This window comes from Gymnoscopelus microlampas (genome assembly GCF_963454915.1).
Source record: "Gymnoscopelus microlampas genome assembly, chromosome: 20".
Taxonomy (NCBI): domain Eukaryota; kingdom Metazoa; phylum Chordata; class Actinopteri; order Myctophiformes; family Myctophidae; genus Gymnoscopelus; species Gymnoscopelus microlampas.
In genome coordinates, this window is record NC_139957.1 from 31,788,236 (window position 1) to 31,810,911 (window position 22,676).

At 41.5% G+C, this 22,676-nt stretch overlaps 1 long non-coding RNA gene across 2 annotated transcripts; it reads left to right on the forward strand.

Annotated features, from left to right (window-relative positions):
• Positions 1-7,075: 7,075 nt before the first annotated feature.
• LOC311036671 lies at positions 7,076-12,053 on the forward strand. Of its 2 annotated transcripts, XR_014599878.1 has the most exons (5): positions 7,076-7,111; positions 7,347-7,557; positions 7,659-7,896; positions 11,662-11,867; positions 11,948-12,053. It is a non-coding gene; the product is annotated as an uncharacterized lncRNA (long non-coding RNA). The 2 variants fall into 2 exon arrangements; XR_014599877.1 differs by having other exon boundaries at positions 7,347-7,896.
• The last annotated feature ends 10,623 nt before the right edge of the window (positions 12,054-22,676 follow it).

Here is a 22,676-nt window from a genome sequence, read left to right on the forward strand (position 1 = left end):
TTTAGCTGTGAAGTTATCCTGGTCCGGACCAGGCTAACAGCCAAGCTTTATTAATCCAGTGCCTTGTTCTTCAGGTTTTTGTGAAATAGCTGTTAGTCCAATGACTCCAATTGTAAACCAATGAGTTTTTCCACACTTATTCAATTCTTATGCGAAAATCGAAGATCTACAAAAAATAAATGTACCAAGTCCAGAGCTCGATGAATGTTAGGGACCAAAAAAAGTCACTACAAAGGGTACTACCAATCAACTCTAAATTGCCTGAAACGTACTCCTAACAGGTTTTTGGGGGGACGATTTTGGCCTCCACACTTAATGATTTTTTCGGATTTAACTGTCGTTTTGGTAGTGACAAACTTTCGTTTCGGTAGTGACACAATGGTGAAAAAATAAATGTACTAAGTCCAGAGCTCGATGAATGTTAGGGACCAAAAAAAGTCACTACAAAGGGTACTACCAATCAACTCTAAATTGCCTGAAACGTACTCCTAACAGGTTTTTGGGGGGACGATTTTGGCCTCCACACTAAATGATTTTTTCGGATTTAACTGTCGTTTTGGTAGTGACAAACTTTCGTTTCGGTAGTGACACAATGGTGAAAAAATAAATGTACTAAGTCCAGAGCTCGATGAATGTTAGGGACCAAAAAAAGTCACTACAAAGGGTACTACCAATCAACTCTAAATTGCCTGAAACGTAATCCTAACAGGTTTTTGGGGGGACGATTTTGGCCTCCACACTTAGTGATTTTTTCGGATTTAACTTTCGTTTCGGTAGTGACAAACTTTCGTTTCGGTAGTGACACAATGGTGAAAAAATAAATGTACACTACAAAGTACTACCAATCAACTCTAAATTGCCTGAAACGTACTCCTAACAGGTTTTTGGGGGGATGATTTTGGCCTCCACACTTGGTGATTTTTTCGGATTTAACTTTCGTTTCGGTAGTGACAAACTTTCGTTTCGGTAGTGACACAATGGTGAAAAAATAAATGTACCAAGTCCAGAGCTCGATGAATGTTAGGGACCAAAAAAAGTCACTACAAAGGGTACTACCAATCAACTCTAAATTGCCTGAAACGTACTCCTAACAGGTTTTTGGGGGGACGATTTTGGCCTCCACACTTTGATGAAAAAATAAATTTACTAAGTCCAGAGCTCGATGAATGTTAGGGACCAAAAAAAGTCACTACTAAGTACTACCAATCAACTCTAAATTGCCTGAAACGTACTCCTAACAGGTTTTTTGGGGGAAGAACCATGAACCATGATGGTAGAGTGGGTAAGATACAGGACTTGCAACCCGAAGGCTCTTGGTTCAAATCCAGCAAGGACATTAACTTTAAGTTTTACCTGGCTCTTGCACCTTTATAGCATTGTTCAGTGAAGAGTGTGCAAGAGGACAGATTGAGTATGAACCATGGTGGTATAGTGGTTAAGATACAGAACTTGCAACCTGAAGGCTCTTGGTTCAAATCCAGCAAGGACATTTCTTTAAGTTTTACCATAAAGGTACAAGAGCCAGTTAAAACTTAAGAAAAGTCCTTGCTGGATTTGAACCAGAGGCCTGTTCCTCAAAAGAGAATTAAAGCTTAAGCCTGGCTTTAACACCTATCCTGGCTTAATTTAGCCAGGATTAGGGCTGAATCGGTTCCTCAAAAACTGAATTAGCTTGAAGATTAGTTTAGCCAGTTCACCCGGGCTAAGTTTAGCCATGAGCCGATTCCTCAAAAGAGAATTGAAGCAATCCTACCTTAGTTACCATGGCAATTTAGCTGTGAAGTTAGCCTGAGGCCTGTTCCTCAAAAGAGAATTAAAGCTTAAGCCTGGCTTTAACACCTATCCTGGCTTAATTTAGCCAGGATTAGGGCTGAATCGGTTCCTCAAAAGCTGAATTAGCTTGAAGATTAGTTTAGCCAGTTCACCCGGGCTAAGTTTAGCCATGAGCCGATTCCTCAAAAGAGAATTGAAGCAATCCTACCTTAGTTACCATGGCAATTTAGCTGTGAAGTTAGCCTGGTCAGGAGCAGGCTAACAGCCAAGCTTACTTAATCCAGTGCCTTGTTATTCAAGTTTTTCCACAGTTAATTCAACACATGTGTTTGAATATGGACTCATTTTAATGACCTTGCATTCAAATAAAATGAAATAAATACAATCAGATATAATCAAATTAATTATATTACTGAAATAGTGTGTGACCATGAATCATAATTGTTTCACAATGACTCATGGGATGTCATTGTCACTCTGTTAACACTATAGTTCATATTGTTGTTAGATGTTTGATAATATATAACAGATTTTTTTTTTCACTGAATGTAAGTCAATGAGGAGCATATTTTAAATTATCAATTTCTAGTCAATGGAGAATTTTTTTTTAATTTCTTGTCCACCTTTGGAGTTACATCATGATGGCAAGGTAACTACACAACCCAAACCTCTACCAAAGTGGTCTTGCAAATGTGGGGTTATTGCGTGTCTCGCCCCCCCCCCCTGTCCCCCGCTCATCCCGTCGCGGCCCCCCAGTCGCGGTCAACCCCCCCGGCGTCCCGTCCCGTGCGTCCAGTTGCCGTCCCGTCCCGTCCCGTCGCGCGCACACACACACACACACACACACACACACACACACACACACACACTCTGTGTGTGCTTGCAATACTTTGCCACGCTTTCTCCCTGGATCTATTTATTGCGGTCGCGTTTCCTTTCTCGCTTAGGCTATAATACATTTTAGATTTTACTTCCTTGTATGATTTCATGAGCTGCTGCAATGCTGCTGTTCAGCCACAGAGAGGAACGCCGCTCTGGTTTTGGACTCCATGATTGGTCAAGTTCAAGGATTCTGCTATCGACTTTCATGGTCTTTTATAGAAATATGTGAAGCCTGGCTTCATTATCCTGGCTGGACATAGCCTGGCTTGACAATGCCTAGCTCGACAAAGTCGCTCCTTTTCAGCCTGGCTTTGCTTCGAGGAACGGCATAAACGAGGCTTATATGGACCCGACTTTGTCAAGTCTGGATTTGGCTTAAGTCCAGGCTTAGTTTATTCACCTTTTGAGGAACAGGCCCCTGGTCAGGAGCAGGCTAACAGCCAAGCTTACTTAATCCAGTGCCTTGTTCTTCAAGTTTTTCCACAGTTAATTCAACACATGTGTTTGAATATGGACTCATTTTAATGACCTTGCATTCAAATAAAATGAAATAAATACAATCAGATATAATCAAATTAATTATATTACTGAAATAGTGTGTGACCATGAATCATAATTGTTTCACAATGACTCGTGGGATGTCATATTGTCACTCTGTTAACACTAGTTCATATTGTTGTTAGATGTTTGATAATATATAACAGATTTTTTTTTCCACTGAATGTAAGTCAATGAGGAGCATATTTTAAATTATCAATTTCTAGTCAATGGAGAAATTATTTTTTATTTCTTGTCCACCTTTGGAGTTACATCATGATGGCAAGGTAACTACACAACCCAAACCTCTACCAAAGTGGTCTTGCAAATGTGGGGCTATTGCGTGTCCCGCCCCCCGTCCCCCCCCGTCCCCCGCTCATCCCGTCGCGGCCCCCAGTCGCGGTCAACCCCCCCGGCGTCCCGTCCCGTGCGTCCCGTTGCCGTCCCGTCCCGTCGCGCGCGCACACACACACACACACACACACACACACACACACACACACACACACACACACACACACACACACACACACACACACACACACACACTCTGTGTGTGCTTGCAATACTTTGCCACGCTTTCTCCCTGGATCTATTTATTGCGGTCGCGTTTCTCGCTTATAATACATTTTAGATTTTACTTCCTTGTATGATTTCATGAGCTGCTGCAATGCTGCTGTTCAGCCACAGAGAGGAACGCCGCTCTGGTTTTGGACTCCATGATTGGTCAAGTTCAAGGATTCTGCTATCGACTTTCATGGTCTTTTATAGAAATACGTGAAGCTTGGCTTCATTATCCTGGCTCGACACAGCCTGTCTTGACAAGGCCTAGCTCGACAAAGTCGCTCCTTTTCAGCCTGGCTTTGCTTTGAGGAACGGAATAAACGAGGCTTATATGGACCCGACTTTGTCAAGTCTGGATTTGGCTTAAGTCCAGGCTTAGTTTATTCACCTTTTGAGGAACAGGCCCCAGGAGTGTTCAGATTACAAGTCCTGTATCCTAACCACTGTACTACCATGGTTCATACTAGATCTCTCCTCTTGCACAGTGTTAACTGAACAATTCTATAAAAAAGTACAAGAGCCAACAATCGTTCAGTGAAGACTGTGCAAGAGGACAGTTCTTGTATGAAGCATGGTGGTACAGTGGTTAAGATACAGGGCTTCCAACTCGAAGATCCTTGGTTCAAACCCAGCAAGAACATTTCTTTAAGTTTTACCATAAAGGTACAAGAGCCAGTTAAAACTTAAGAAATGTCCTTGCTGGATTTGAACCAGGAGTCTTCGGATTACAAGTCCTGTATCCTAACCACTGTACCACTATGGTTCATACTTGAACTCTCCTCTTGCAAACTCTTAACTGAACAATTCTATAAAAGCACAAGAGCCAACGATCGTTCAGTGAAGACTCTGCAAGAGGACAGTTCTTGTATAAAGCATGGTGGTACAGTGGTTAAGATACAGGGCTTGCAACCTGAAGATCCTTGGTTCAAACCCAGCAAGGACATTACTTTAAGTTTTACCATAAAGGTACAAGAGCCAGTTAAAACTTAAGAAATGTCCTTGCTGGATTTGAACCAGGAGTCTTTGGATTACAAGTCCTGTATCCTAACCACTGTACCACCATGGTTCATACTAGAACAATCCTCTTGCACAGTATTAACTGAACAATTCTATAAAAGTACAAAAGCCAACAATCGTTCAGTAAAGAGTGTCCAAGAGGACAGTTCTTGTATGAAGCATGGTGGTACAGTGGTTAAGATACAGGGCTTGCAACCAGAAGATCCTTGGTTCAAACCCAGCAAGGACATTTGTTTAAGTTTTACCATAAAGGTACAAGAGCCAGTTAAAACTTAAGAAATGTCCTTGCTGGATTTGAACCAGGAGTCTTCGGATTACAAGTCCTGTATCCTAACCACTGTACCACTATGGTTCATACTTGAACTCTCCTCTTGCAAACTCTTAACTGAACAATTCTATAAAAGCACAAGAGCCAACGATCGTTCAGTGAAGACTCTGCAAGAGGACAGTTCTTGTATAAAGCATGGTGGTACAGTGGTTAAGATACAGGGCTTGCAACCTGAAGATCCTTGGTTCAAACCCAGCAAGGACATTACTTTAAGTTTTACCATAAAGGTACAAGAGCCAGTTAAAACTTAAGAAATGTCCTTGCTGGATTTGAACCAGGAGTCTTTGGATTACAAGTCCTGTATCCTAACCACTGTACCACCATGGTTCATACTAGAACAATCCTCTTGCACAGTATTAACTGAACAATTCTATAAAAGTACAAAAGCCAACAATCGTTCAGTAAAGAGTGTCCAAGAGGACAGTTCTTGTATGAAGCATGGTGGTACAGTGGTTAAGATACAGGGCTTGCAACCAGAAGATCCTTGGTTCAAACCCAGCAAGGACATTTGTTTAAGTTTTACCATAAAGGTACAAGAGCCAGTTAAAACTTAAGAAATGTCCTTGCTGGATTTGAACCAGGAGTCTTCGGACTACAAGTCCTGTATCCTAACCACTGTACCACCATGGTTCATACTTGAACTCTCCTCTTGCACACTCTTAACTGAACAATTCTATAAAAGCACAAGAGCCAACGATCGTTCAGTGAAGACTATGCAAGAGGACAGTTCTTGCAAGAAGCATGGTGGTACCGTGGTTAAGATACAGGGCTTGCAACCCGAAGATCCTTGGTTCAAACCCAGCAAGGACATTTGTTTAAGTTTTACCATAAAGGTACAAGAGCCAGTTAAAACTTAAGAAATGTCCTTGCTGGATTTGAACCAGGAGTCTTCGGACTACAAGTCCTGTATCCTAACCACTGTACCACCATGGTTCATACTAGAACTCTCCTCTTGCACACTCTTAACTGAACAATTCTATAAAAGCACAAGAGCCAACGATCGTTCAGTGAAGACTGTGCAAGAGGACAGTTCTTGCAAGAAGCATGGTGGTACCGTGGTTAAGATACAGGGCTGGCAACCCGAAGATCCTTGGTTCAAACCCAGCAAGGGCATTTCTTTAAGTTTTACCTGGCTCTTGTACCTTTATAGAATCGTTCAGTGAGCACTGTGCAAGAGGACAGATAAAGTATGAACCACTGTGGCGCAGTGGTGAAGATCACCACCTCAGAGGGCAAAGACTGTGAGTTCAAATCTCACCGATGGTGGAAGAGAAAGATGGCAGAAAAGAAACTCCGAAAGATGGTAACAGAAAAGCTCCGAAAAATGGTGAAAGAAAAATCGAAAGATGGTGGACGCCTCGGTACGAACGAGATTCCCACAGCGACGCCTCGGTACGAACGAGATTCCCACAGCGACGCCTCGGTACGAACGAGATTCCCACAGCGACGCCTCGGTGCGAATGAGATTCCCACAGCGACGCCTCGGTACGAACGAGATTCCCACAGAGACGCCTCGGTACGAACGAGATTCACACAGCGACGCCTCGATACGAACGAGATTCCCACAGCGACGCCTCGATACGAACGAGATTCCCACAGCGACGCTTCGATACGAACGAGATTCCCACAGCAACGGCACAAGATGGCGGAGATGAAAGGAGCCAGAGAATTGAGTAAGAACATTTATTTGTTTTAATTAATTTTAAGCCCCTTGTAGCAACTCATAATGTAATAACGGCTCATAATGTAATAATGGTTCATAATGTAATAATTTAAATGTAATAAAAACTCATAATGTAATAATCAGCTCATAATGTAATAAAAGAATTAGCGCATAACGTAATAACAGATTTTTCTATAATGTAATGTGGGAATCTAGGTGACTGGTGCACCCACTGCACCTGACCTGGTCATATGACCAGGAAGTATAAAAGCCAGCTCCTCCCAGTAGAGAGCCATTTGTCTCTGCTGTAGGCAGCATGGTTCATGCAGGGAGAAGGAGAACACATGGTAGGCCAAAAACTGAACCTTGTAGATCTGCTACTTTGTGCGACCCTTTTGTTTGTTGTAGCTCATGCTAATGTTTAGCTTATTGTTTGAGCACATGTTACTACTGGCTTTTGTTTGTTTGGTTGCCTATTTTCTGTTGAGCACATGGAGGCTTCCCATTCTCTTTAGCACTTTAATTTAGCCAACAGCATTGTGTTTTATTATCTTATTTTAATGCATTTATTTATTATTTCAGTTTTACAAATGAAGTGACCTCCTGGTGGTGTCTGTTCTATCTGCCCTACCTGGAGACACGGGTAAAGCAGTATACATTTTATGCATTGCCTCTTTGTGGATTTTAGTGTATTTTAGTTTGTAACATCACTGTCTTTTATACAGCAGCTCTGGTGTTGAGGTTGCCCCCTCGCCTTGGCCTTGCATTGTGTGCACCATTACTGCAACACAAAGTAGGTTTTAAGCTGTTTTGTTCTTTTAATGATTTGAATATAATGTTTTATAGTGTGATACTAGGGCTGGCAACTAATGCGTTTTGTTTGTCTCCTTAAAGGGACCACACCGGCCACTGTTTTCCACTGTTAATTTACTCTTTTTGTTTTGTTTGTTTGAGCCATCTAGCCAAGGTACACTGTAGGCATAGGTTTTAACATTTATCCATATTGGCATATTTTAACTGTTTCTCTGTTACAGTTTAATTCATGTAACCCTGTTCAAGGCCGGGTCCGCCCTGCTGCACACGGCTCTCCTCTCAGCTTGGGACTGCACTGGGGACCCCTTTGGTTTTATTGGTGTGTATTCATATAACCTGGCACTGCATGTTTTGTATTTGAGTTTTGTATTTATATTGCATAATTTATTTGAGGCCTGTCCCCTTTTCTTTTCCCCTAGTTATTTTGGTATTCACTGTGTGCACCCGCCCTTCCTTATAATGTGAGAGGTAACTGTTAGATTGCCATTTTAATACTAAATACCTTGCCTTAAATACCTTAATTGTTGTCCTAGTTTGTAATAGACAGTGATGTGTTTTGTAATTTTATGGTAATAAAGTTGTTATATTTTTCCACAAACTGCCTCTAGTAAAATAATTGTTCCTGTTTAAGGGAAGTTGAACAGTATAAGGTTTAGGGGTTCCTCCTGCCTCCTCCACAAGCGGGAGGTGGCAGGCATATCACAGTGGTACTACTCAGTTACTACAGTAATAATGTGTTACATTATAAATCTCACGTGGCCGCTTATAATGTAATAAAAGTTCATAATGTAGTAATGTCTCATATTGTTGAGAAAAGTGAAGTGTTACATCATATTAATCATGGTCACCCCTGTCCGTCCGTGTGTCCGTCCGTGTGTCTGTTAGCCCGGCCGCTGCAAAACTGTGCAAACACACTCCCTGGATGCCAAACCCGAACATCTGCCCCAAAATTTTCAGATTGTCCTGTTATAGCGCCACCAGGAGGCCGATTTGTGCAAAACACATTTTTGGATATCTCTCCTACAGATTTTGTCCAAACCTCATGCAAATCGGTACACAGTATCTATATAGTCATGTGATCAACACGGGTCTCTCTCGATTTTTTATATTCTATCCTGATTGGCTAAGATTGGCTTCCAAAGTTTGCAGGATTGGTTCGTTTTGAACAAAATGCCTCAAATCATGAATACAGTGTCCGATTGAAAGGCCTAAGAAGAAATAGACCCTTTTCACATTGGCCTATTATAGCGCCACCAGGAGGCCACAATAACCTCCCTGACCTGGCGGAGACCTGTGCCCCGAGGAGCACTTTTTCTGGTTACATTATGCAGTGTTATTACATTATGAGTGGCTACGCAAGATTCTTAATGTAACACATTATTACATTATGGGCTCATGATTTTATTACATTATGAGCTGATTATTACATTATGAGCTTTTATTACATTTAGTTTATTACATTATGAGCTTTTATTACATTTAGTTTATTACATTATGAGTTGCTGTAGCAACTCATAATGTAATAACTGCTCATAATGTAATACATTTACAGTAATAAACCGGGCTAACGGTGCCAGAGATTAGCTGTTCACAGACAGACACACAGACGGACGGACGGACAGGGGTAAAACATACTCTCTCGCCATGCCTTTCGGCCTGGCGGAGACAATAACGGCTCAAATTGTTGTTTCCTGGCAAGTATGATGGTCAGTATCATGGTCGGTATAATGTCAATATCATGTACGTATCATGGTCTGTAGAATGTCAGTTTCATGGTCAGTATCATGGTCAGTTTAATGTCAGTATCATGGTCGGTATCATGGCCGGTATCATGGCCAGTATCATGGTTAATTATGGTCAGTATCATATCAATATCATGGTCAGTATCATGGTGACCATGAAACTGACCATGATACTGACCATGGTACTGACCATGATACTGGTACTGACCATGGTACTGATACTGACCATGATACTGACCATGGTATGGACCATGATACTGATACTGACCATGGTACTGATACTGACCATGGTACTGACAGAATCAGAATCAGGTTTATTGTCACATCACAGGTTTACAAGGTAAACAAGTGGGTGAAATTCGTTTTTGTACAACACTCCCATCGCAACGTTAAATTCCGTAGAAAGAAGAGTGGGGAGAGAGAAAAAGAAGAGGGGTAGGGGGTTAAGTGGGAAGGAAATCAACAGAGAACAATAGAAGGCCAAAAACAAGTTATCTACATATTTACAAAGTACCTGAGATAAGAGACAAACTAAGGTGCCTGAGCATAGCAGCAATGTATGTATACTGTGCATGATATACTTATAGACGCTAAGGTGCTTAGAGAGAAAAAGAGCGCAATAATGAAAAATCAAAAAAAGTTTGTGCATTATACATGGGGATTAAGGTGCAGGGTCAGTGCGTGTTCACCTAAGGGTGGACTGACCCTGGTATAATCCGCAAGTAGCTCCATGAAGGAGAGCAACAAAATGTAATCTTTAGCATTTTGACTAAAGCTTTTGCCACAAAGAGTACATTTAAAACCCTTTCTCCTGTGTGTATCAACATGTGTTTTTTAAGATTAGCATTTTGACTAAAGCTTTTGTCACAAACTGTACACCTGAAGGTTTTTTTTTCCGCTGGTATGATTCCTCATAAGTCCAAGTCATTTTTCCTGGTATAATAATCCACAGGTGTGTGACCATAATTAACCATGATACTGGCCATGATACTGGTCATAATACCGACCATGATACTGACCATGGTACTGACCATGGTACTGATACTGACCATTTACAGTAATAAACCGGGCTAACGGTGCCAGAGATTAGCTGTTCACAGACACACGGACGGACGGACGGACGGACGGACAGGGGTAAAACATACTCTCTCGCCATGCCTTTCAACCTGGCGGAGACAATAACGGCTCAAATTGTTTTTTCCTGGCAAGTATGATGGTCAGTATCATGGTCGGTATAATGTCAATATCATGTACTTATCATGGTCTGTAGAATGTCAGTTTCATGGTCAGTATCATGGTCAGTTTAATGTCAGAATCATGGTCAGTATCATGGTCGGTATCATGGCCAGTATCATGGCCAGTATCATGGTTAATTATGGTCAGTATCATATCAATATCATGGTCAGTATCATGGTGACCATGAAACTGACCATGATACTGACCATGGTACTGACCATGATACTGACCATGGTATGGACCATGATACTGATACTGACCATGGTGCTGATACTGACCATGGTACTGACCATAATTAACCATGATACTGGCCATGATACTGGTCATGATACCGACCATGATACTGACCATGATACTGACCATGGTACTGATACTGACCATGGTACTGACCATGATACTGACCTTGATACTGACCATGATACTGATCATGGTACTGTGGTAAATATTGATACACATTTATGGACTTATAGAGCCAATCTGAACACACACACACAGAGACATGAGGCTGATATTGAGTGGTCTACAGCACATTCCAGAGAACACTAGATGTCCAGTTCAAAGGATGCTTCCCAGAGGGCATCTGACCTTAGCTGACCTCTAGGATCTTGGGGTGTTGCTCTTCTGCACAATGGACACACACACACACACACATACACAAACAAGAGGATGTAACACACATACCTATGTGCACACTGAAGTACATCCATACATGCACACACACACATAGGATACACACTGTTTAGACATCTGGTTCAGAGCACACACACCACATGCACAAACCTATAGGAACAGCATGCATGTGCATAGACACTGGGTATAAATATCCACTCTGAGCTGAGTTCTCTCTCTTTTCCTGCTGAAAGCTGCCATGACCTGTCCTGTGTAACCATGTAAGTAATTATCTTCTCTCCTTAATAAAATCAACTGAGGAGAAGAAATGCCTTGACTCCTTAATTCTCCTTAAACAAGGGCAAATAGCCCCACAGATTAATGCATTTGACCACAGTACTGACCTTGGTACTGACCATGAGACCATTATACTGACCATGATACTGACCATGATAATGATACTGACCATTTGTGGTATTGCTCTATGACCATACTAGCGGCCAGGCATCAGTGAATCAGGCACGGAAGCAGCTATTCACCTAGAAGAGCAGAACAATTGATGGACTCCCCCCAACACGAGCTGCACTGATTCAACATACTAAGAGGGCAGCCTACCAAGCTGGCCACTGCTGGGGACAGGCGATGGTTGCAGCCCCTGAACTCCCATCCCCAGGTGAATGGGGGTGGAAGAGGAAGGAGACAGGTGAATGCAAATAATTTAATCCACTTCTTTACACTTGTAAACCTGTGATCTGACAATAAATCTGATTCTAATTTTGACAGGAGGATGGGAAGTGCACTGGACCACACAGAAGCGAGCCTGGCCTGTCGGGAACTCTTCCGCTGTGGTTGCAAAAAGGGATGCAGTGGACAATGCAGATGTGTTAAGGCAGCACTTCAGTGTACTACCCTTTGCTACTGTGGTGGACTGTGCAACTAACATTGTGTAGATTATCTGGCTTTATTTAATAGACCCCTTAACAGACGACGTCACACTGCTAAGAACCATTATGTGCGGAACCAGTATGTGCGCAATGAAACCCATTCTATCAGGTCTCGCTAGGACGCACCTCACTAGCCAACACACAAGAGGGGGTTGGGGTGTGCTGAAACCAGCGCACCCCAAAACAACAGGTTGAGAATTGATTGCGTGAAACATTCACCTGTGCGTCCAGTCTCAATGTTGGTAAACAAATAATTGGTCTATATGCCATTAGGCTATGACTCATGAGTACTCTGTCTTTGTTGTGTCTTATAGTCCATTTAAAATAATTATGCAATACTACTACTAATAAAAGAGTGAAAACAGTGAAGTACTGCATTCTTGACTCTCACGTGTCAGTTTGAAAACATGTAGGCTACTGTACTACATCATTACATATTTTGAGGGGTTTACAATTATCTAATTAACTGAATGCCAGATATATGTAGTTAGGTAGTAGCATGTTGTAAATAGTACCACTGTATTCCTCATCCTTGAAAATGTAGGATTAGTCACCAGAATCAAGATCCTAGGTGGTCTAGCACCTGAGTTATTGGTAAAATGACAGCAGGTGGCGGCCATTTTGGAAAATGGCTGCCATAGTTACCACAGGACAAAACTGCGATGGCCCTATAGCCAAAAATGTTCCTTATGGCATGCCCTAACGGTGTGCCAAATGTCATGCTTTTATCGTAAAGTGTACGATTTTTGCTCGAAACGGCCGGACTAATATTGTGTTGAGTTTATGGACGGTTAGCTTGGTTTGTTATCGGTTCATGAAATACAGATTGAAAAGTATTATAAAAAAATGACAAACATCACTGAGTGTTAATTAGGTGTGTAAGCCTATTAGTGATCTGTTTAATGTTTTGTTTCAAATACACTTTCTTTTCTCTTTTTATCCCACGATTTTTGTATCCCATTTTTTTCACCCAGTGCCAATTGACTAAGCTGTAATCCTGGGCACTACTCTCCCTCTGCCAGCCTGGGGGAGAGCCCCGAACTGAGCTCACTGACCATGATTCTGAGCTCAAGTAGAACTGCTATTAAAAAAATATATGTATTGAATATGTATATTCTTTTAAAGCGAACATTTGTAACTCAAATCTTTGCTTCTAGGCGGGGGTCCCTGGAACAACATGGTCTCCCCTACGTCCGTGTTCAAATACATATCACTTTGGGGGTCCTTGACATGAAAAAGTTTGAGAACCACTGATATAGCATCATTTTTTAAAACAATTTGTAGACTCCCTCAGAAGCAAAGATTTGAGTTACAAATGTTCACTTAAAAATATATAAATATATATTCAACAATTTGCACATATTTTCACGACAAAGATAGCATATCTACAAGCGCATAGAGACACACGGGCGGAAACGGAAGGCCTACAAATTCACGCCCACTTTTGAGATAGCGCCGCTACTCGAGGTCCGTAAGAACGACGAACTGCAGCTCTCAATGCATTCCCTATGAGAGGATATGAGAATTAGCTTACTTTTAAAATTATCCTGCATTAACTGGAGACGATATTGATTTAAATAAAAATATGTTTCCAAATGTATGGAGTGTCTTTGTCAACATATCTTCTTGTTTTCTTAATAGTTGATGTGTTTCACATTTAATTTGCCACTTTAACGAGTTACCCATAATGTTAACACAGCAGAGGGTAGACGGCAGACAGACAAGTTGTCGCATTTCAGTGACATCACTGTCTTTACGAGCTCCGAGCGCCGACCAGTGGTGTACCCACACTGTAGAGGCAGGACAGGCGGTCGCCTGACCAACTAAGATCTCGCCTCCCCTAAAAAAAAAAAAAAACCCGAAAATGTGTCATTGCGTGCTTAATGTCCTCAAAGTCACGCACCCAACAACCTTTGAACTGAGCAGATTGGACCTTCTGTTCCAGAGATAATGATCAAAACATATTGAAAACGTCCACTTTCGCCAGTTTTCTGGGTATTGAAAACCTCAAGGGATGCGTCCGTGACGTATATACCATGCGACCACTTAAAGTCTAGATCTCCGATGCTAGCGGTTTTGACACACTGATGGTGTATATTATAGTATATTGTGGGTAGTATATCGAGATGACAGATATGGGACATTAAAAAGGACAAATTAAACAAATGGGACAGTTTATTAGAACACAAAAAAAATCGCTACAACTTCAGTAGTTAACCAGTGAAATGACGGTCTTTTACAATGCCTCTCATAGAGATTGCATTGAGAGCTGCAGTTCATTGTTCTAACGGACCCTGAGTAGCGGCACTGTCTCAAAAGTGGGCGTGAATTTGTAGGCCTTCCGTTTCCGCCCGTGTGTCTCTATAGCCAGCCAAGGATATGAAGACTGACAGATGAATTCCCCCAATCACATGACACCCCTCTACTACTTGCCCCGCCCGTTCTCTGTCTCTGCCACATTCTCTGCTGTGAATCCCTATTCCCACAGAACCAACCTGGCAACCTGCACTGCAGCTGCACTGCAGGAGAGATCACTGAGAGCGACAGAGTCACAGAGCCCAAACAAATTAATACTAATCTAAATACATATGGAATCCACACAAGACAGCACACACACCTTGCCCATCATCTCAGTCTTGCCAGAGGGCTAAGCGTTCCTTTCTGATAACATTGGTGAGTTGCTACAAACTTTTGTTAGCTACTTTAGCAGCTAAGCAGGTGTTTTGTAGTGATACAAGGACAGGACCATTGCTAAAAATGCATTGCTTGATTTGTTTACCTCTTGTTCAGCATAAGGTATATTGAAGGACTTTGAATGAAAGAAATGTATTTCTGCAACAAAGGAATGTGGTGCTATGGATAATAAGAACAAACTAAACCAGAGTTGAGTTTGCTACTCTTTCTGTAAAGTGTGTTGAAAATGAAAGGTTTGAATTGTACATAGCAAAGGAAGGTATTTGATATGACTGTATTTCATACATTATGGTTAAAAAACACGTCATTATTTCATGTCATTATAAGCCCTTGAAAAAGGTTAAAAATAGTGTTTCATGAGTTAAAAACAACTGCTAAAAAATCATCACTTATTAGAATAAGTGATGATGTCGAAGTCATCTGCCTTAATTCATTGTAAAGTAATTACAGTAATGCTGACTGATCGTCAAAGCCATGTTAAAAAGCACTTTCAGTACAGTTTGAATGTTCTATTATTTACATTTGGAGCTTAAGTGAGCTAGTGTTATGATAGCCACCTGTTGTTCTTGCACAACGTATGGGAAACTAACAGAGTATTTTATTTGTTTTTGTACTGTCTTGCCAGTTCTTACGTTGATCTTTGGATCGTAATCAATTCATGATCAGTTCAAGTCTTATATCTTTCGGTGGGGACCGCTACACACAACTTGATGAAATTGTCTGAAAATTCCAATGCACTGCATGATTCTTTGATGCCTCTTATTCCACATGATGAACAAGAAAGGCAAAATGATTGGTTCTCAAAGGTCAATAAATATAAAGATGGATTCATTAAAGATGTTGATGCCTGGTTCTCAGTAGCCAGAGGACCCCCAAGCCAACCTCAGCTAGAGGCTCATGACAGGCCTACTGAAAGGCCCCAGCAGCAGAAGTAAAAGTAAAGCAAGTAAAAGTCTGGAATTCAAAATGTACTCGAGTTAAAAGTACAGAAGTATTGGCATCAAAATGTACTTAAAGTACCAAAAGTAAAAGTACTCATTTTGCAGAAATGTCCCATTTCAAGTTTTCAAAATGTATAAAAATCTTTTGAAAATAGCAGATCTACAAGCTCACAATGTGTCGCATCGCGATGCATTATGAGCTTGTAGATCGGCTATAACTATTTTCAAAAGATTTGTATGCATTTGAAAACTTGAAAAGGGACATTCTGCATGAGTACTTTTACTTTTGGTACTTTAAGTACATATACTTTGGTACTTTATGCCATTACTTTTTTACTTTTACTCAAGTCAATTTAGAATTCTGGTTTTACTTACGTATTTCTATATTGCAGTATTGATTGTTTTACTTAAGTAAAACATTTGAGTACTTTTTCCACTACTGGTCTATCAGGGGCGTCAATTGGGTATAGCAAGGTATGGCATTATTTTCAATCATACATGCAAGCATTAAAAGGATATGCTGCTTGCTATTTTCCAAATGGAATAGTTACAAGACATGTGCTTCATAAAATAAAATCATGAATGTGATCTATGTCTACAGCATTGATTATTATGTTATTAAATTACTGTAAAATAACTACAAATTCAAATTAGAACAAAATGATGGCTTTCACAAGGTATTATATTCTCCACAACACTTGTATTCCCTATGGTATATACCCAAATGGTATATTCCCCGGTTCAGTAGGTCAGCACAGGTGCAATGCATTATTGTTAAGATTTTTTTCTAGTCAGTGGCAGACAGTTGTACCACTGTTTGACTAATCATGCCTGTTTCATTAAGTTCATCTTAAGGTATAACAGCACTAGTCTTTCTTTCCAAAATTTGGGGTTCCTCCCTGGGGGAGACTAGGGTTGGATCTGGACGTCGTGGCTGCACGTCATTGAGCTGGACGTCTAACGATGACACACGAAAGAAGAGGACGCCTGAGTATCACTTCTGTTTGTAATCTATGTAATATCTGTTTGTTTATCTTTGTAATATATGTTTCATTTTGTTGATTTGCAGTGACCTTTGGAGTTGCATCATGGCGAGGTAACTACACAATCCAAACCGCACACACACACACAGGCACACCGGAAAAAGTGGAGTGGATTCCTGGAGCTACCCCCCCCCCCCTCCTCTCACACAAACACGGTATACAGCTGGTTGCCTCATTCATTCGTTCGCCACCACGGTAAAGGTCGTGGGGCATTTTTATTTTGTCTTTATTTCATTTTGGTTAACCAAGGTTTCAATACATTTGTGAATAACCTGTTTTGAAGGAACAGTGGGTTGTGAATAGTGACTCTCTGTGAACTGACACTAAACTGCGTGGTATTGGACAAACTGTGGACTGGATTGGGGATTATTTTACAATACAAAGTCAAACTGAGGTTTTTTGTGTCTGTGTATTTCATTCATTCTGTTGTTTATTGAGTTGAAGGTATTCTTTTGTGGGTAATCAATCCCTGGTTTCAGGTTTTAAGGTTCATTTGGTTCTACTAATTGTGCATTTAAATCCTGTGTAAGGTTGGCTTTTAAAAAAGTGTTTTTTTTTGTCCAGACTGGACTAAATTCGTGTTAGGCTTTGGCCTAACTGGCACCCCAAACAGTAATATCAAAGCTAAACCGTTACATAAAAAGTGGCACCCCAGATGTTTAAAAGGACCTCAATCTCAAGCAAAAACAACTGAGTTCACAGGTGCAAAACCGGATCATTTTCAACAAACAAAGGAACAAACAAGCAAAACTGTGCAAACAAGCTCAGTGGGAAATAACAATTTTATTTATTCAAACGCAATCAAAAAGGGAACATTTGCAATTTCAAAATGGAAAAGTTTGATGGAAACTTGTGGGTCTTTGATGAAATAGAAACTCAGCACCTGTGTTGGTGTCAAACCCACCACCCTCAAACAAATCATCACCACCACCACCACCCTCAAACAATGTCAACTCAAGCTAACCAGCCTCAAATACATGAACCGGATGGAAATTCACCTGCAGTAAGTGAAATAAATCAGATCAATGAACCGGATGGAAATTCACCTGCAATGAGTGAGCATGAACTGGAAATTGAAACGCCATACTGAAGTTCTGAGGGTTGTAAATACTGCTCTGCCCCTATTGTACACAATTTGGAACACACTCAATCATCAGTAGCAACATGCTTGAAAAATCTGGAGACCATGAATACAGAAATATTAACAATATTAACACTACTTCAGAGGCTGGAACTGCTGTTCAAACCACACTACAAACCAGTTCTCCTGTCATACCACCTACTGCACCATCTGGTAAGGCGCATCAACATCTGCAGTCCACGCTACGCACTGGTGGAGGTACACGTCGGGAGAACGTACAAGGTGACCTGCGAGGAGGATTTATGGGCAAATCTCCCATTAAACTCCAATTAACCACCTTTGGACAGCGTGAGGACACCTCAGATCTATTGCGTTATTTGGAAAAGTGCCGTGACTTTCTCGCCATGCAGCCCCTGTTGGATGAGGAACTCATTGTGACACTCAGGAATGTGTTGCATGGCACTGCCAGAGACTAGTGGGATGTAGTAGGCCAGGAGACCAACACCTGGGCGTGTTGGTCTATGAGGACGAATTGGCTGAGAGTTCGAACCCGAGTACAGGGTGAAGACGAAAGCCTTAGACATTTTGCCTATATGTACAGGTCTCTGTGCCAACGTTGGCAGCCTCAGCACAAGCAAGCTGCGAAGCAGTGGAGTGAACACGGTGGATTGCGTTGGTTCGACTTGGACAACAGCTGGCAAAAGACAGGGAAAATCGGCGTGTTTATGACCAGAGAGTACAGACAACAACACCAAAAACAAGACAGAATAATGCTGTAAAAGTCACAGTCACTGTGAATACAACCACTTCTTCCAAAGCTCCAGCACCGTTCTGTTGGCGTTGCAAGGGCACACATGCTCCTGCTACACGTCCCCTTGCGGATGATGGAAAGAAAAGTAAGGGATATCAGTCTTTTTCAGGACAAGGTCCCCAGGCTGGTGCCAACACGGTAACTTCTGTGCAATTATTTTCCCTGAAGCTTTCCGCATCTCACCCACTTAAACAAACCTCAAAGCAGCCATCACTCCAATTGATGGTGCCCGTAGCGATAGGACATTGGAAAGGGAGAGCGATTGTGGACACTGGCTCCTCCTTCACACTGCTTAATCGGGGCCTATGGACAGCAATGAAGGAAAGGGGAAAAGGTGACATGACTCCTTGGACTAAGGGTCCCATATACTTGGCCGATGGAGAGCAGAAAACACCAGTGGGTCAGAGTGAAGTGAAGTACAACTTACATGGCAACTTACAATGGACTCAAGCCACTGCTGTAGGTGTTAGCTTTCGCTAGCAGAAGCCTAAACAAAGCGGAGAGAAATTACTCAACCAGCGAACTGGAGTGCCTAGCTGTTGTGTGGTCCGGAAATAATAAAATCTTCCGACTTTATTATTTTTTTCTAGATAAACTTTATTTTGACGCGCTATTCCTCCCACAGTTTGGGCCTGACAGACTGCAGTATGCTTATGCAGACTGCCTATCACATAATCACCTCTGTGTCCTGTACAGGCCACCATCGGAGGCCGGTCTCTTTGATGTGGGACCTGAGACGAGGGCGTGGCTGCACGTCATTGAGCTGGACATCTGATGATGACACACGAAAGAAGGAAAACGCCTGAGTATCACTTCAGTTTTTAATATATTGTAATATATGTATTATCTGTTTGTTTATGTTTTTAATATATGTTTCATTTTGTCTCTCTGTTGATTTTCAGTGACCTTTCGAGTTACATCATGGCAAGGTAACGACACAATCCAAACCCCTACCAAAGTGTGTATGTGTGCGCGATTTAGTGTTGACTATAGTAGACTATATATCTTCCGGGTTTCTTCTTCTTTCTTTCAAGATAAAGTTTATTTTGCCGCGCTACTACTCCCACAGTTTGGGCCTGACAGACTGCACAGTATGCTTATGCAGACTGCCTATCACATCATCACCTCTGTGTCCTGTACAGGCCACCATCGGAGGCCGGTCTCTTTGATGTGGGACCTGAGACGAGGGCGTGGCTGCACGTCATTGAGCTGGACATCTGATGATGACACACGAAAGAAGGAAAACGCCTGAGTATCACTTCAGTTTTTAATATATTGTAATATATGTATTATCTGTTTGTTTATGTTTTTAATATATGTTTCATTTTGTCTCTCTGTTGATTTTCAGTGACCTTTCGAGTTACATCATGGCAAGGTAACGACACAATCCAAACCCCTACCAAAGTGTGTATGTGTGCGCGATTTAGTGTTGACTATAGTAGACTATAGATCTTCCGGGTTTCTTCTTCTTTCTTTCAAGATAAAATTTATTTTGCCGCGCTACTACTCCCACAGTTTGGGCCTGACAGACTGCACAGTATGCTTATGCAGACTGCCTATCACATAATCACCTCTGTGTCCTGTACAGGCCACCATCGGAGGCCGGTCTCTTTGATGTGGGACCTGAGACGAGGGCGTGGCTGCACGTCATTGAGCTGGACATCTGATGATGACACACGAAAGAAGGAAAACGCCTGAGTATCACTTCAGTTTTTAATATATTGTAATATATGTATTATCTGTTTGTTTATGTTTTTAATATATGTTTCATTTTGTCTCTCTGTTGATTTTCAGTGACCTTTCGAGTTGCATCATGGCAAGGTAACGACACAATCCAAACCCCTACCAAAGTGTGTATGTGTGCGCGATTTAGTGTTGACTATAGTAGACTATATATCTTCCGGGTTTCTTCTTCTTTCTTTCAAGATAAAGTTTATTTTGCCGCGCTACTACTCCCACAGTTTGGGCCTGACAGACTGCACAGTATGCTTATGCAGACTGCCTATCACATAATCACCTCTGTGTCCTGTACAGGCCACCATCGGAGGCCGGTCTCTTTGATGTGGGACCTGAGACGAGGGCGTGGCTGCACGTCATTGAGCTGGACATCTGATGATGACACACGAAAGAAGGAAGATGCCTGAGTATCACTTCTGTTTTTAATATATGTATTATCTGTTTGTTTATGTTTTTAGACTATAGTAATCTTCCGACTTTCTTATTCTTTCTTTCAAGATAAAGTTTATTTTGCTGCGCTACTACTCCTACAGTTTGGGCCTGACAGACTGCACAGCATGCTTATGCAGACTGCCTATCACATAATCACCTCTGTGTCCTGTACAGACCATGTGGGACCTGAGACGAGGGAGTGGCTGCACGTCATTGAGCTGGACATCTGATGATGATACACGCAAGAAGGAAGACGCCTAAGTATCACTTCTGCTTTTAATATATTGTAATATATGTATTATCTGTTTGTTTATGTTTGTAATATGTTTAATTTTGTCTCGCTGTTGATTTTCAGTGACCTTCAGATTAATCAAACTGTGTGATGAAGCAAGGGAAAGTCATTCATCATTGGTGGTTTTGCCATTACCTGAGGAGGAAATTGCAAGGCAAAATTCATGGTTTCAACCAAAAATGTATATTCTGGAAGGTTTTGTACAGGATGTACACCTGTGGCTATCAGAGGTGAAACAGCAAATGCATGTCATTATTCAGAAGGAACTACCAATACATGTCACTGTTGAAAAGGAGCCACAAACACCGGTCACTGCTGAAAGTGAAATGTGGAGTGCTGTACATTCTGATGACATTGGACCCCATGACAGTATATCAAATGTATCAAAATCCACACACAAATCCACTCCATCAAAATTATCTTCAACTTCATCTGCTCATCATAGCTCAGGCTGAAAAGGCTGCTCTCATGGAACAGGTGGCTGGCTTACACAAAAATATGAAATTGAAGCATAACAGGAGCAACTGGAAATGGAGACTCAGCTGGAAGCAGCAAATGCAAAGGCCCATGTACTGGAAACCATGGGCCAAGGAACTCATCAAGAGTGTCAAGTGGGACAAACTCAAAGAAAGGAGCTGCTGCTCCAAAGGAAACAACCCCATTCAACCCAAATGCAAATACATACCTACCTACCTAAAAAGGAAACAATGGAAACCACAAAGCCTCCCTCCCAGCCACAGGTTGTGAGACCAAAACAACCACTTCATGAAAAATCTGCCAAAGCTCATTACATGACTCCTCTAATGCAATACTCTCTCCCCAGGCAAAATGTTCAAACCGAAAATATAATAAACCAAAATGTGCAAACTGAAAATGTACAGCTTCATGGGAAAAAGAATGTTCAAGGTCATGTCACTCACACTACACCCCCTGCAGGTGATATTTGTAATGTGCTACGAAGACAGAATGAAAAAACTGCTTTACTGGTTAAGCAAAATCTGTATTCCACTTTACCACCAAGAGACATTCCAGTTTATGATGGTGACCCATTGCAATATGAAATGTTTATCAGGGCATTTGAGAGAGGAGTGGAGAAAAAGACTGACGATTACAGTGACTGCTTACATTACTTTGAACAATATACAAAAGGCCATCCATACAAGCTCGGATAAACCTGGAGGAACAAGGCATGCAAGCTACAGGAGAGGCATGGACATCGTGCTAAGCTTTCTGACCTTGTACAATTCATAGAGAGACAGGTAAAAAATACTGTCTGACCCACTGTTTGGAAACATACAAGATGCTAAGCAAACTACAACTGTCAAAACCTCAACCATCATCAAACCAAGAGACACAAGAGACATTCCAAGAAGCAGTTTTGCCACAACAGTAACACCCATAGAAACGGCAGTGCAGTCAAATGGAGTGGAAAGAAGTGTATTCATCAGCTATCATAATGATTGTCTTTTCTGCAATAAAAGTGGTCACACATTGGAGCGGTGTCCACAGATGAAATAGAGAAGACACAGAGAGAAGA